General features: G+C 37.2%; 2 long non-coding RNA genes across 3 annotated transcripts in view; one reads left to right on the top strand and one right to left on the bottom strand.

Annotated features, from left to right (window-relative positions):
• The window catches only part of LOC138123525 (uncharacterized), a 309,532-nt gene that overhangs the window by 196,105 nt on the left and 97,242 nt on the right, over nucleotides 1-16,185 (bottom strand). The window lies entirely within an intron of this gene.
• LOC138123730 (uncharacterized) lies at nucleotides 722-1,878 on the top strand. The gene is made up of 2 exons (XR_011156895.1): nucleotides 722-1,652; nucleotides 1,704-1,878. It is a non-coding gene; the product is annotated as an uncharacterized lncRNA (long non-coding RNA).

Genomic DNA, 16,185 nt, shown 5'->3' with positions numbered 1-16,185 from the left:
GCATTTTATGGTGGTTGTTTTAACGGAAATTCGTGTCGGCGTCTGTTGTCTAACATTGACTATTTATGTTCCATTAGCCCGATTGGTTGCTTAAAATATGTGCAATGCTTATCAAGTTTTGAAAAAGTGGTGACCAGTTGTTTTGGAAAAGATTTAGATCACAAATATATAAAGATAATAGAAACCTTTAAAAATGATTTTTTAGTTTTAAATTCAAGTGTCACACCAAAACTGCATGCAATATTCTTTCACATTCCACAATTTTGTGAAAAGGAACAAAAAGGCTTGGGATTCTTCTGTGAACAAGCTTCAGAGGCTGTTCACAGTGATTTCAAAAAAACTACAAAACTACTGCAAATAACTCAAAATTTTGTGAGCGTCTTTTTGCAGCAATAACTGCTTATAATAGTGTACACATTTAGGTCTGTTTTGTTAGGCTGTTTTTAATTGTTATTTCTTGTATTTGAATAAAATTTGTTATACTTTTGCCTTATACATAATCATTTTTTGTTACATATTAAAAGAGAGTAAATAAAAAAGAAACTCAACCTAAAATTATTTAAAAAATCATTTCCTATGACACTGCCAGCTTAAAGAAATACAGGGTTATTATAAATGTTTGTAGTCCAAGTAGGCCATGAATTTGTGCCGCCTTGTTTCGATTCTGCACTGTATCTAGTGGAATATTGGTATGAGTGAGCTCCTGACCAAGTCAGACCAACTGAAACGGTAAAAGTCGCTGTTAATGTCAAATCACTTGATTACCCCATTTTTTTCCATTGAATCAAAATAAGTCTTTAGTAAAAGTTAAGAGTGTTAAGACCACAGACGACGACGATGAGTATACAACAGTGATCAAGGTTAGGTTAGTAAAATTCTGTAAGTTTCAAGTAAATTTATTTTCAGGTTAACTGTTCTCTTCCAAATTCTCTCTTCTAATTATCAGTTTCTCCTAAACACATTTTTTTAGGATAAAAAGGATTTTTAGGATTGCAATGGGGTACACCGTGGAACAGACTATTTTCATTATTATTTCATTTTATTAAAATGGTGTACAAGATGAAAACAGAATGCAATCATGTAAGGATCAATATCCCGCAAAGTTTCCTAATTTAGAGATAGAGGAACAATCTTTAATGACCCACATTCGATGGATTGTGAATAGACAAAACTAGAGATGCTTCAAAGGAAAAGTCATCGAGAAGGCTTCAAGTTGGTGAAGTTTTGAGAGAGAGAATGGAACAAAATCCCAGAACATCATTGCTGTCAGCACAGTCAGGTGTAGCACTGAGCACAAGTCAGAAAATTGTGAAGAAAAGATTATCCACGTCGTGTTGCATATTGCAGCTGGTTTTTAAACAACCTAAATGATAACAGAATTTTGGATTTGTCATTCTTTTCCAACAAGGCATGGTCCTGCAAGGGCGTAGCAATGATTTTTTGCTGGGGTGGGCCAGACTTTAAACCAGACAGATGATAGATAGATATTGCAGATGTATCTTGTTTTTAATGTGTTTTACTTTTATTCTGGAGTGGGCCAGAAGGATTCTGGGGTGGGCCGGGCCCACCTGGCCTCCCCATTTACTACGCCCTTGTGGTCCTGCTGTAAGTTCATAACCTGATTGTACACAGGGAGACGTTAGAACTAATAAGTATACCTCCTCTTCCATATTTGTTGCTGATTTCATTAACAACTATTCCAGATTGGATCAACACATGCACCTGTCTGACGTCGCCCATCTTGTGTATCCTGCTCCTCCACATTATAACATTGGAAATCATTTAATGCACATTAACAACAATAAAACCTTGCTGGACAGTTAAATAGCTTTAATTTGTTGCCATATAACACATAAATAAAATGTCTATTTACAATGATTTCATTCTCTCATTTTCCATCAACAGTTTTGGAATCTTGTGGTACTTAACATTGTTTCCTCGAAACTTTTAAAACAAAAATGATTCAGTACCCATTGAATAATTTAACAGCAACAATTCAGTTCTACACACCTATGGTTAAACACCAGTGGATAAGTTTACAAAACTGAAATAGAGAAAATTAAATTTTATTATCCGTATGAGATGGATTGAACCATATGAACTTTAAAATTCACTTTGATAACAAATCCCGTCTTGATGGATTTTAGTCACTGTTACTCACGATATTAAAACGTTGGAACAATCTCTTTAAACGAATCTTCACTGTTGTGGTTAAGAATTCGAAGAATTTTTTGAAGGTAAACATAACCTCCTAATGTCAAGAATAATAATCTACTTCGTATCATTTTCGTATTGAACTATGGAACGGCAAAAGAAAAAATTTCATTTGTTTTCATGGGCTCGTTGACTACAAACATTTATAATAACCCTGTACAATAAAAACAGTTTTATCAATGAGCAATTTTTTCGAACTAAAATGTCCTTCCGACGAACCGTGTATAACTTTACCTGCAGGGAATTGTCAAATGGCCTCCAGCGTTGTTGTCACGTTTTGTAAACAAATATTTCCACGAACTTACATAACTACAATAAGCATTATTCCATTTTATTATTCCATTATTAATTGATATTTTAGATCCTTCCAAATTTGATATTTGCATTGAATGTGCTAAAAGAATTGGAGGGTATAACGCGGAGGAAAAAAACATACAAAGCGCCCAGTTTGTCAGCCCACATTGGGACATCTTTGAAACAAGTTTGTGAAGTTCTTATTCGGTTACTTTTAAAGAAAGATCCCTCCATAAAATGCAAAGACAGCTAAAAGAAACTGAAAGAAGTGAAACGTTTTAGAGAACTCATTATGTCACAGTGGACGACAGAAATAAGCAGTATGGCATTTAAAGACTTAAATGAAAAGAAGTGGAATAAACCTGTTATTTTACCACTTACAAAGGATATTTTAAAACTAAAAGACTACGTTTCTCAAGTTGCCAATAAAGCTCATATTAATAATGAGACTAATGACAAGAAACAATTTAAATTCTTGGTAGAGGCGACTTTGGTCTTAACTATTCTTTACAACAGGAAACGGATTGGCGATGTTCAATACACTTAATACACTTTACTACAAACTTATTTACAAAATTTTTCCTCCATAAATCAAGAAGTGTATGAATGCTTTAACAGAATCTGAAAAAGTCTTAGCAAAACACTACAAACGCGTTGTTACGGGGGGCAAAGGCAGTAGAGCAGTAGTCATTTTATTTCCTCAAAGCGTTCAAAATTATATTAACAGAATAATTAAAATCCGAAATATTACTCAAATAGTTCCTGACAACAATGGCTACCTGTTTGCCTATCCTGATAACGCTCACTGGGCAAGAGGTGCACTGCGTAAATTTGCAAAACAAGCAAACTTAGAATACCCTAACGAAATCACTTCTAATAAACTGAGAAAGCAGATTGCCACAGTTATGCAAATTTTAAGCCTTAATAAAGAAGAATCAGAATAATTTGCGCGTTTTATGGGGCTTACCGAAAGGACACATAATGAATTTTATAAGTAAGTATTCTTATATCTGAACCAAAGAAAATTAAACCTATTTGGATATTGCCGGACTTGGAATTTGATGTTCCAAATACCCACCGATCCATAATTTTGATTAAGAATTTATTTTACAGATTACCCGAAGATGTTTACCCGTAGAGGGATATGGAGGGAGCACTCTTCAAAAAAGTGGCTACGACCGCGCTTTTCTGTAGACCTAATAAAAGGTCTCCAGATGAGCCGAGCGAAACCGAAGTTAAGGCAGATATTTCATCTTTCCAGTGGCGTCCCTTTAACTTTTTTCTGATGACAATTTTTGTGTGAATTGTAGGAAGACGACCGTAAATATTTAGTTCAAAATAAAAACAAATCAGAGTTATACAACTGAAAAAATACAAATTACAATTCACCAACCGGTTCACGTGTAAAAAACCAAATCCCAGTAAAATGACGGAACACCGACGCCTATGAAGCATCTGATGCCCAACGACCCTCGTCACGAAATTTCAGGAAGTACTGGCGGTCATTTTAAAAGGCGGCATAAAAGATCTCCGCACAGGTGTCGCGACGTGCCGCTTCCTTTACATTGCCAGCATAGGCAGTGCTTCCTCCATATCCCTCTACGTGTTTACCAAACAGCGAAGATATCAAAATTATTAATTATTCTAATAGACAAAGGTGTGGGCCATAAATTTAAGGGAAAATTTCTTAACTAAATTGATATAGATCTCCAATGTAAATTAGCTGAAACAGACAATGAGTCTGATAACGACGGCGACGAGCAAGACATAACTAATGTTCTTACATCTAATAATTTTAAAAAGTTGAAAACTTCTAATCGAGCTGTTTCAAAAGGTATTCAGCTTTATTCTTATAGGTACGAAACACTAGCTGTTAATTATGTTGCAGATGTACTTACGGCAGCAAATCCTTCCTACAGTCCACCTTCTCCAGACGAAGGAGCATTTTCTCAAGGTGGATATTTGATATTGCGCAAAATGTATGCCTCGAGCTTTATTCTGTATCAGACCTGATGATTTTAACGCCCCGTTAAGCCGTTATAACCATATGCAAACGCATTTAATCTCTTCATTTCATTTGTGATTATACAGGGTTATTATACATTATTGTAGTCGAAGTAGGCGTAAAAATTGAATGTAAAATTTACGGCTGCCACTCCACATAGAAAATGTGAGTACGGTGTGTAGGTACTCACTTATTCAGATTTAACGGTGTGTTTACACACAGGAGTTAAATTGGGTGCAAAACAACTCAATATTTTTAGGTGTGGTTGCAAAACAACTATTTTTGGATTCAATCCTTAATTAAAAAACCGCACCGCACTTTTTACCAAAAAAAAAAATGACAGTTACAGCAACAAAAATTGACAGTTCACATGAAAGCGGCAAAAATGTAATAACATGGGCATGGCCTGCTTCGACTACAATCATTTATAATTACCCTTGTAACGATAGACAATATTTTTTTATACTAATGTGTATGTCTGGTTGTCTACACCACTAGAGGGTGGTAGCCCTGCACCAGACCAGCCATCCTAGTTTTAAGTTAAGTTAAGAATCTTGAAGTAGTTGTTGAACCGTAGACATTGAATATTATACACACCGCCCTCGTGGCTATTTTGTTAACAATTTTATATAGTTCAGTGAGTAAACGAGTTAATGGGTAGTATGAATAAGAATAAGCATTTGCTTATACTATATATTTATCTTATCTTTTTCTATCTAATAGAGTCCATGTATTTCTATCTCTTACTAATACAAGTAAAAGCATTTGCTAATGGTTTATGCATATGACCCAATACATCGTCACCGCCTTTTAATCATTTTACCCGGTAATCGTCAGAGAATTCGTCCCGAAGAAGAAAACACACGAAAAATAATTGTAAAGCGTGAAGAGAAACCACCAGCGTTATACCCTGTATTATAACAGCCTGTTAAAAATAACATATTTATTTAACAGAATAGAGCTCTATATCTATCACAAATGTTAACAATAGAGTTCTGTAGAAGTAATAAGGATACAGTTATTAATTTTGATTGGCTATGTATGTCATAAATGGGCATTTTTACAAAGCTCTTTTACTCAGGATTAACATTATTAATAGAGAATAAGGATTTTAATGTTCGATCTGTTATAAAAATTCAGGCACAATAGAATCGACTGATACTCTCACTCCAATATCTTCCAAAAAAGTTTCGACTACAAAAGGTATACAATTCCATCTATAATGATTAATTATAAATTCATTCTCCTATAGCTGAGAAAACAAATAAGTCTTCTGGTAGAACTCTTTAGACCGAGGAACAGACATCTGTTGCCAGACAACATTTTAGGTCTCATATCAAACATAAGAAAGCACCTAAAAAACAGGAATGTCAGGAGTTAATTGACAAACATCCTCGTCTTCTCCATAATAAAGATTGGGTGCGAGTTTACAATGTTTACCGAGACAAATAAAATATTCACCTTTTTTATTTTACTTTTTTCTGTTGCCCAAAATAATACGTAGGAACATATCTACTTAGCTAAAAAAGTTAGACATCTAACCAAATGCTTCTTATAGTCCAGGGCAAAATAAAACTTCAACTTCGGAAAAATTCACATGCAGGTGAAAATTGGTACTATTAGAGACATAAAATGTAAATCAACAGTGTCACCACACTGTCATAATGTGTAAAACGTCCTTTAGAATCTAATAATCTTGTTTCTAATTTACTAGTTACTTTAACAAATCCGCATAATATGAAAAGCGTAAAGCATGAACTACACTGAAATTTTGACAGAAAGGTGCTGTATTAAATTTTATGTCCAAATAGTACAGACCTTAAATTTTAAGTCAAAAGTCGACTAAACGAAGCTGAACGTTTATTTACTTATTTTAAATAATTCAGTTGAGCCACATAATACTTTTACTCCGAATAATATACAGTGAGTTTTTTTTAAGACTGACCATAGGGTTTTATATGCTAATTTTTCAACCCCCTGTTAACTTTTGTTCCGATGATCAAACCATTTTTGGAACAAAGTTAGAAGATTTTTTAAACTATCCTAAACTGTCGAAAAAGTTGTGAAAAAAATATTTTTTCTAATCATATTAAGAAATGTGTACTTTTCCGTTACGTTTTTAATTGAGAAAGTTGTCATTTTTTCAACTGTGGAGAAAATTGGTCGAGTCCGTGGAGAAAATTTTTGTCTTAGACCAATGAGATGACGAGATTTTACTTTCTCAACGGATAGTATCTATCACCACCGTAACGATTATACGGCGGTCCATTGTTTTCTAAAAAATAGTTGACATTGACATTTGTCATCGAATCTGTTTTCTCAGAAATATCAAGAAGAAAATGGAAATTGTGGATGATCTAGAGAATTGTACGCCACCAGAAGTGCAAGAGACTGCTACCGGAAGCTGAAAAGTATACTGGACACAGTTTCAGGAGATCATCAGCTACAATACTAATAGATGCAGGTGCCGATATAACCGCTTTAAAAAGACATGGTGGCTGGAAGTCCACAACGGTAGCCGAAGGTTATATAGACACGTCCATGAATAACAAGATGGACTATTGGACTCAGTGAACAAAATCATCAATGCAGTTCAAGCTTCCAGCAGCAGTGTACGAAACACAACGAAGAATAAAGAAATAACCAATACTAATTTAGATGTAAAATCGCTTCCCTTTACTATTGTTAATTATGCCACGGTTAATGTATATGTACATAATAAAACGTAGAAATAAAAAATATATAATTATTTACTCAATTGTCAATATGATTAAAAAAAGTATAGTATTTAACTCGTGAGAATTGGCCATTTCCATTCGAATGACTTACTCCACCCGCCTACGGCTCGTGGTCGCAAATTTCATTCTCATGGAAATGGCCAACTTTCTCACTCGTTGAATAATATACTATTTTTGTTCGACACTGTCAGAATTTGAGAATTTTCTCCTATGTGAACGATTTTGATAAATGTCACAACTTGTCAAAACGAAACGTCAAGCTAATTTTAAAGAGTTTAAGCGATTTGGAGCCTTTAAGGGGCTCGTCGAACAAAAAAAACGTTGTATTCAACTCGTTCGTGTGTAAATTGGGCCTTTTTTGGCACGCGTGGGCCATTTTAAAACGCGAGAAACGAGGGAATTTTGTAGGCAACCAACGATTCCTGAAGAGGTATGTTGGGCGAAAAACCAAGGGTGACAAAAGTCTTTCGGGTTTTTACTTAAAAAAAAAACAAAATTATTTTCGTTGCTGCATAACCTAACTTAATAGGTACTGTTACGATTTAAATTTCGCGGTAAATCGTAAAGGCGAGAACGTTCTAGAACATTCCAGAACGGGCTCTCGGACCCCGACTTCCGGTACCGGCCGCGTCAATTCGGCGAGAGGAGGGGAAAATATATAAAGGTGGAACAGACGCCATGTCTGGGGTTCTCGACTAGTTCAGGTCAGAGGTTACGACCGATCCGTGTGTGAGTGTTGTGTTCAAAGGGGGAGATTAGGGGGTGTTTTAGTGTGCAACAGGTGCTGGCGAACCCGTGGAGGAAGACCGATTCGGCTGGGAAATCGTCCTAGAAGAATTCCAACCGAAACGTCGCGGCGGATAAAGGCTTCCTTCACGAGGGTCATCGACCCTACGCTTCAGCGGATTAATTTCACCACCCTGTTGGGCCGACGTCATCCCCCAGGACCCCACCGGAGAGCAGGACCTCACACCGGACTGTCCCTGGCCGAGGAACCCGAGTCCAGGAGCAACTCATATCTGGCAAGGTCCTTCAGCGTCTTTCTTTTACTGTCCGCCATCTTGGCACATTTCTTTTACGTTGATTTACGTTATCAGACCTGGAGTGACCTCGCCAGAAACGACGCGCTCGCTGGCTCTCGGAAGTTTTTTTTATTATTTATCACTTTACTTTATCGTTTCCATTTTTTTGCACCGGGGCTAAATCTGACTAATTCACGCCTATCCCTAGGGAGTGTCGTGGGGAGGAAGGACCCCGAGGACTTTCCGAGGATACGGACGGCGTGATAGACCAGCGGCGGAAGGACTCGGAGGACCTTCCTCCGGCTCGCTCTCCCAAGGACTCTTCTTGGATTTCAAGCCCCAGGCCCGGTGTAAGGAAAGTTTTAGTTTAATTTTCATGAATTGGTCATTAGTATAGTTTGAGATTTAGCCTGGTAGTACCGGCACTGTTTGTAAATTTAACTAGAGTTTAAGCGCCTTCAGCGTGTTATTTTGAGAACCTTCAGTTCACTCCTAACCTCGCTTTTATATTGTTAACTTTGATTAGTTCAATTTGGTCTCAAGGCCCATAACTTTGATTTGTTTATTTTGGAATAATACTTGGTTTGTATCCTAGCATCACCTTACATAGTCGGTTGTGTTTCGCCCGCAGCGGCATCTAAGTTGGAGTTAAATTGTTACGTGTCGATTGTAAAGCTAGGAAACAAAAATTAAACACCATTATTATTACATCTGTGTTTCTGTATAACACCGTGTTTGTGTAGCATCATTTCTACTTCAACAGCCTCGCTCTCGAGACGTAAGTGTGTTTAGGTGCCGGACCCGGATCCGATCAGTCTCAGAAAGCGTTATTTAAATTTCCCCCGGTGAAGTTGGGAGATTTAAGTTTTCTATTGTTGGTGGAGTAGTTCAGGAGAAAATAATAACGTAACAGTACTTATAAGTGCGTCTATCGATATTTTAAAATAACCTTTTGAGTCGTTGAGCGGTTTATTGTCCACTTGACGATGGTTATCGTAAAAGTGGTGAGGAACCGATCCTCAATAGTACGCAGGTAGGTACAATACTCCAAAATATGGGCATTCGGCAGGTATTGTACCTGCGGATTATTGTTATTGAGGATCACCACTTTAATGACAACCCTCGTTAAACGGAAAATAAACCACTCAAGGAATCAAAAGGTCGTTTTAAAATATGGATAGAGGCATAATCAGATATTGTTTGCAGATGCCCCGGCGATGTTGTTACATAAATAGCTATTCTGCAAAAAGCTGCTATTGACAACAACGTTACCGATATTCGGCTTTTTGCGGACCTTTGTGGGGGCCCTAATAAAAACCAACATGTAGTACATGCTTTAACATACTGGCTTCAAAAAGAGTCCCCACAATTCGTAAAACGAATTACTATGCATTTTCCTGTCCGCGGGCACTCATACTTACCCGCCAACAGCATCTTTGGACAAGTGGAGAAAAAACTTCGCAAAGTTGAAGAAATTCTTGATCCCAGTGGCTATAACGAAATTTATAAAGAAGTGGCAAATGTCAGAGTCTTAGGGAAAGACTGGCATATTAAAAACTACAAAGATTTAACCAAGATTCTTAAAAAAATTGAAGGAATAAGTGATATGAAAAGAATCATTTTGGAAAAAGTTAAAAAACAAAATGCAATCGAAGTAAAAATTAAACTTGAGCCCACCTACCGGTTTGACGATGTTTCTAAAACATTTTCTTCAATGACGAAACGGGGTTATCAACTAAACAGGGACATGACAGATCGTTCTAACGTACCACTTGCTAGTACAATCAGAGATGAAAAAAAAAGATGACGTTGGAAAACTACTTCAAGCCAGATTTGGGAACGACTGGGAATCCAATGTTCCACTAACTATCTTGTCTTTCTTTAACGATGCTTTGGGCTCTATTGCACAAGACATAACAGAAGCAAGTGAAGAAACTGAAGACAACCTCTGTGATTGTGTGGAAGAGGAACCTGCCCATCATATTTAAATTTCGAAAATTTTTGTTTGATTTTGTTTAAGTACCTACTTACCCATGTTTTTTTGATTAGTTTGCATTTTGTGTTTGTTGTTAATTTTATTTTCACTTATAATTAATTAATTACACCCTGAGGAACAAGAGGAAAATTCTCAAGAGGAATTCCCGAATTCATAAACTGATGAATTCAGCTCATCTATACCGATCGATCCAGATCATTTGGATCCGTCTACGTTACAAAGAGATCAAAAAGAGTAAAACAGTAAACTTCTACTGCATCGTGGACTATGCCCACTGGGGACACTACGTAAAAAAAATGCACCCTACTGCTTTAAAAATGTAGAGGATTGTACGCTCTACATTTTCTATAATAACTTAGATAGACGTATTTCGCACGGATAATAAAATAATGGCAGAAATGTGATTTTCCACCCCTATTCTCCAGTATGGTGGGGCGAGCGGCAACCCCCCAAGGTCGCAAACTCAGAAATATTAATAATATCCCTAATAGAAGATACCTGCCGAGTATAAACTTTTCTGTACCTTTTGCAAGGTGGAGCCATTTTTATGTCTCTATTGACTGGACTATTTCAGGTGCTTGGAGTTTTTAAATCACCTCGGCTACGCTACGCTTCGCCTCGGCAATTTAAAAACACCACGCACCGAAAAGTAAACTTTCGCAGCTTGTTAAGGTAAATAACTATTACAATGTTTCGATATCTACACTATGTTGTACACACATGTCGACGTTTGGATTCACTTGTTGTGACATTTCCCAACGTGGCCACTCTTACATGGAATGTGACCGCAATATGGCACTTGTACCTAAGAAAGTGAAAACAGAAGTTCCCTCTGATTTATACGAAGTCATCGAAAATGCAAGGGTTACACCAAGTCCGTTCAAAGTAGTTAGCTGTGATCAGAGCATAGTCAAGCTTTTTTTTAAATTAGGCTACGTACTGTCGCGAGCAAAAAATTCTGGTCGTCAATGTCATTTCAAAATTTGGTTAGATTGTCACAAATTAAAAAAAAATCCCTATCTGATTATGCGCATGTCCACAAAGTGTCAAAAAAAAATGAGAAAAAAATAACAATTACTGTCATACAACATGATCATAGGTTATGATATTTACGAGCGTTTTACAGTGGAGCATTTTCCATTGCGTCAAAGTATGATTTTGACGACCAGTTTTTTTTGCTCGCGACAGTACTATAGGCGAAGGAAACATAGATATACCGGGACATTATTTTAACATTGAACATAGCCCATACTTATTCCCTATGTTCAGTTTTAAAAAACACAGGTCAATGCATGTATGTAATCACGTAACCAAGGTAACGAAAATAAGTACTTGACAGTTTAACAAAATGGTCAAGTTGTTTGAAGAAGAAATACACATATTGCAGTTATTCTATGCCAATCAGAGCATTAGAAATGTGCGTCACATTTCCAATGCAACACATGATAGACCAATTCCATCAATCGGAACAATTTTTAACATTATTTCAAAATCTCTGGTGTTCGGTACAGTTGGTTGCATAGCAACTCACAATGCATTGATCTGTGTTTTTTAAAATTGAACATAAGGAATAAGTATGGACTATGTTCAGAGTTAAAAAAAATGTCCCGGTATAAGGGGAAGATACAGCCATTCCATATAAACGTATTTCGTTGCTTGGGAAAACATATCAACCGGTACTATCCTCCATTTTTTTCTAGCACACAATGTAATGTATTTTTGTCTTGTTTCCATACATCTGCACTTGAATAGGGAAGTACCTCGTATTCATCTAGTTGACTGATAATTCAGAAACGTCATCGTGACAAATTAATTGTGAAGTATTTTTTGCTTTAAAGATGAAGACCTGTATTGTATGTTCCACTCCTTACAATTCTTCAAATAAAGAAATATCCTTTCATGGATATACAATATACCTAAATCATAGCAGTAGGCGTTGGTGACGTAGTTGAATGTGCCGCAAGCTTTATAACATGAGTAAGACTAGCATCGCCGATAGGTAGCGCTGCTGGCGGTAGTGTAAATTTGTCTACTAGTTTGTCTAACGTTGCGAAGCTAGCGGCACATCCCAAATTTGTGTGGGTTTTCAACGCCAACTGCGATGGGACAATCATTTATAATGACCCCTGTATTTGTTAATTACATGCGTGCGATTGAAATAGAAACAAAAGGTACGTCTTGTCCCCAGTACTTGACCTATTGCTGTATCTTCTCCTTATATATCTATGGAAGGAAATGTTCTAAAGTGACATCTGACTGGACCTGGGCGAATTACTTTGTGGAGTATACCGCGTTACCGTGTATACATGTTACATGTGGGTAAGCATTTTTACTTTATTATTTTTATGAAAAATGAGTGTTAATAATACCAACTGTTGTGTTTGTGGGTGCCACAGTAAAAAGGCAAGGAATCGAGATTTATTACTCCACTCATTCATGAATGTTTAATTTTCCTTAATTTTTCATCAAATCACTTTAACTGATTTGGATTAAAAGAAAAAGTTGACAGACATAAGGCATGGATGCTTAACAAGTTGACTGCCAGCGTATAAACTCAAAAAATTCCCCCTGACACCATTGGCAGTTTTGAAAATCTTAGCCCTTAACGAGTATATCGATGTAGTCAAAATCAATATTGAGGTCTGCGTTTTGAAAATATTTTCAAAATACTCGTACCTATATCGGCCATTAATGACCGCTCGGGCATGTGAGACCTCTGGAGGTCGGAGATGCCCGAGCGGTCACAGCGGCGGTCACCTACGTATTGCACTTCGCGATCAGCTGAGCGTAACCATTTTTGTTGTCAATACCTGTTTAGTTGCTCTCGGTTCAAAATGAGTGAACGGTGTAAAAGAATTCTAAAAATGGCATTAGCATCAGGTAAACTGTATTGTGTATAACAAATGATTTAGTTTATTTCCAATTTCAAACAGACAGTGAAAATGAAGAGGTTAGCTCGTTTGATTCCGATGATGAGAGTCTGTATTTCCCGTCAAGTGACGACGAGCAGTTGGGAACTTCTTCAGATGATGAAATATCTCAGCCACCACAGAAAAAGACAAAATTGTCTGATCTTTCTAAACCGACCAAGGTTTCATATGCAGATGGTAATGCGGGTAGTTCAAAAACACTGCATGAAGAACAAAACACTCAATCAGATGCTGTGACAAAAGACCAAGATGGCCAACCTGTATTAGATGATTTCCAAAACCTAGATGTGGAGTAAGATGAAAACAACTCAGCTGCGAGAAATCCCCCTACAATAAACACTGCAGACCATATTTGGACGCAGCCAGTTGGAAACCATTAAGTGTTCGACTGCACAGAAGAAGCAGGAATAGCACCTAACTTTGCTGCAGCTCTAATGCAGGACTTAACCCCATACAACTAACTGTTTTCGACTATTGTTGGATGATAAAATAATAGATGAAATGGTTTCCCAAACCAACCTATACGCCACACAGGTGTTGACTGGACAAGAAGATACCGGACCTGAGTCCAGACTTCACAGATGGTTTCCCGTAGATAGGAGGAAGATGCTTAGATTTATTGGAATTATTGCTTATATGGGCTTATATGCCCAGTATGAAAATTACTGGAGCAGGGATGATTTTTTTAGAAGCTTGGTTATTCCAAAGATCATGTCTCGAAATCGTTTCCAGCTCGTGGCATTTCGCAGACAACGAAGAATGCCCGGAAGGTGACAGGTTGCATAAAATCAAACCCTTACTTGACAGATTAATAAAAAACTATCAAATGGTGTACACTCCCAGAAAGACCTTTTGCATTGATGAGTCTATCATACCATTCCAAGGTCGCCTAATTATGAAACAATACAGGTGTCCCAGAACTGGCTCCCCAGAGAAAACAGGCATGTGCCGACAACAAAAGAGAAATGTTTGGGCAACTGGAATTTTGACGTTTTCCGATATAAAAATTCGTTGACGTTTATCTGTCATCAACATCAAGACTTGACAATTGTAAAAGATAATAACTTCGAAATAAAACAATAAAAATGGCGATTCTAAAAAGAACCATTTATTGAAACAGGTAATAATGTTAGAGCAGAAATTACCACCATTCATTTGTATGCACAATTGTGCTCTACGTAACAAACTTCTTGTAGTAGCGTTAGTTATCATTTCTTCAGTAACTGAAACAAAAGCCTCCTGAATTCGAACTCTCAACGAACGTTTCTGCTAAAATAAGCAAGAGCTACAATTTTAAATAAATCAGGTAGCTCTGTGCCAATGAACTGAGCATATCTTGCCCCCGTTAATCTTGCGGGGAATTCAAACGGTCCAATCTAGAGCAGGAGATTCGGAATTTTAACAAATGGAAGGATCCACCACAGGTATACTTGTCAAACGATCGCCCAATAGCCCAGTCCACAAATTAACAGAAAATCTATGTTGAAAACCTCTGGGAAATAATTCTCTTGGATTTTCCTCTGCCCAGATATGAAGGTTGTGATAATTGGAACAACCTTCCCGGCAAAATAGCAACTCATCAGAAAACAGTATCCGTGACAAGAAGTGTGGGTCAGCATCGCTTTGGTTTATTAACCATAGACAAAATTCTCGCCTAATCCTCTGGCAGAAGATGTTGTACTGGTGTATAGTGGTACGGATACCTCCTGTTATCAGCTAGAACTCTCTGCACCGAACTCTTGGATAAACCCATTTCATGAGAAACTGTTCGAATACTCCGGGTGCCGTCTTCCTCAAAGACATTCAATACGGCTTCCTCGTGTTCGACAGTCCTTACATTTCTTGGAGCACCCCCAACTTCTCTTCAAACTGGCTGCATCTGACCCGTTTCTCGACTCCGAGCGATTAATTTCAGGATTGTTTTATGATCCGGATGATTTTGTCTTTGCGGAAATTGTTCACGGTACAACCTTACTGCTTCACGTGCATTGTTCCCACATCGTGCAAAAGTAAAAATCATATCTACGTACTCGGAGGAAGAATACATGTTAAATGATACACTTGAACTAAATATCGCAGCGAAATTGTATAACAAATGTCAAACTGACGTAAACAATCATTCTAATAAATGTAGTGGACCAAATCTAATGGACAGAATTATCGAGGTTTACGGATAAAAAGGAAACCTAGGCAACGCAAAATTGCGATTATTCCACCTTAATGGTGCTCAACTCTGATTGGTCAACTTCAGAATGTCTTTTCTCGATTATCATTTGAGATAGGACTTTTTTTCTTCAAAATACACGTTAATATATCCGCCCTAAAGCTCCCTTTTTTCTCTGGGGAGCCAGTTCTGGGACACCCTGTATATTCCGAACAAAACACACAAATATGGTGTAAAACTTTTCAAGTTATGCAGTGAAAATGGTTTCACGTGGAATATTAGGATTTATGCAGGCAAAGAAAGAGATGGCAATGCTTCTGTCGCAACAAATGTAGTGATCAATTTGTCGAGAGATCTTTTGAATTCAAGACATACAATTGTTGGTGATAATTACTATACAAGCTTAGAACTGATACATATATTTCTTGACAAGAAAACCCACTACGTAGGAACTTTACGAACAAACCGGAGGGAATCCAACCGAAGTCACTAAAAAAAAATTGAAAAAAGGAGAAGTATTCGGTCTTGAAAATGAACGCGGGGTCTGCGTTCTAAAATGGCGCGATAAAAGAGACGTCTTGATGCTATCAAGCAAACATACCACTGACACTGTTGAAGGGCAATGACGCACAGGTGTTGTAAATAAACCGAAAGCCATAATAGAATACAACGAAGGTAAATCTTCAATCGACTTGTCGGATCAAATGTCAGGTTATGGTTCAGCTCTAAGAAAGTCACTAAGATGGTACAAAAAGCTTGGTGTCGAATTTATTTTGGGGAAAACGGTAGTAAACGCCTGGGTTATTTATAACCAGTTCGCCA

The sequence above is a fragment of the Tenebrio molitor genome, chromosome 2 (genome assembly GCF_963966145.1).
Source record: "Tenebrio molitor chromosome 2, icTenMoli1.1, whole genome shotgun sequence".
Classification (NCBI taxonomy): Eukaryota; Metazoa; Arthropoda; class Insecta; order Coleoptera; family Tenebrionidae; genus Tenebrio; species Tenebrio molitor.
The sequence above is the reverse complement of the archived record's forward strand: the minus strand, read 5'-3'. Positions and strand labels throughout refer to the sequence as shown.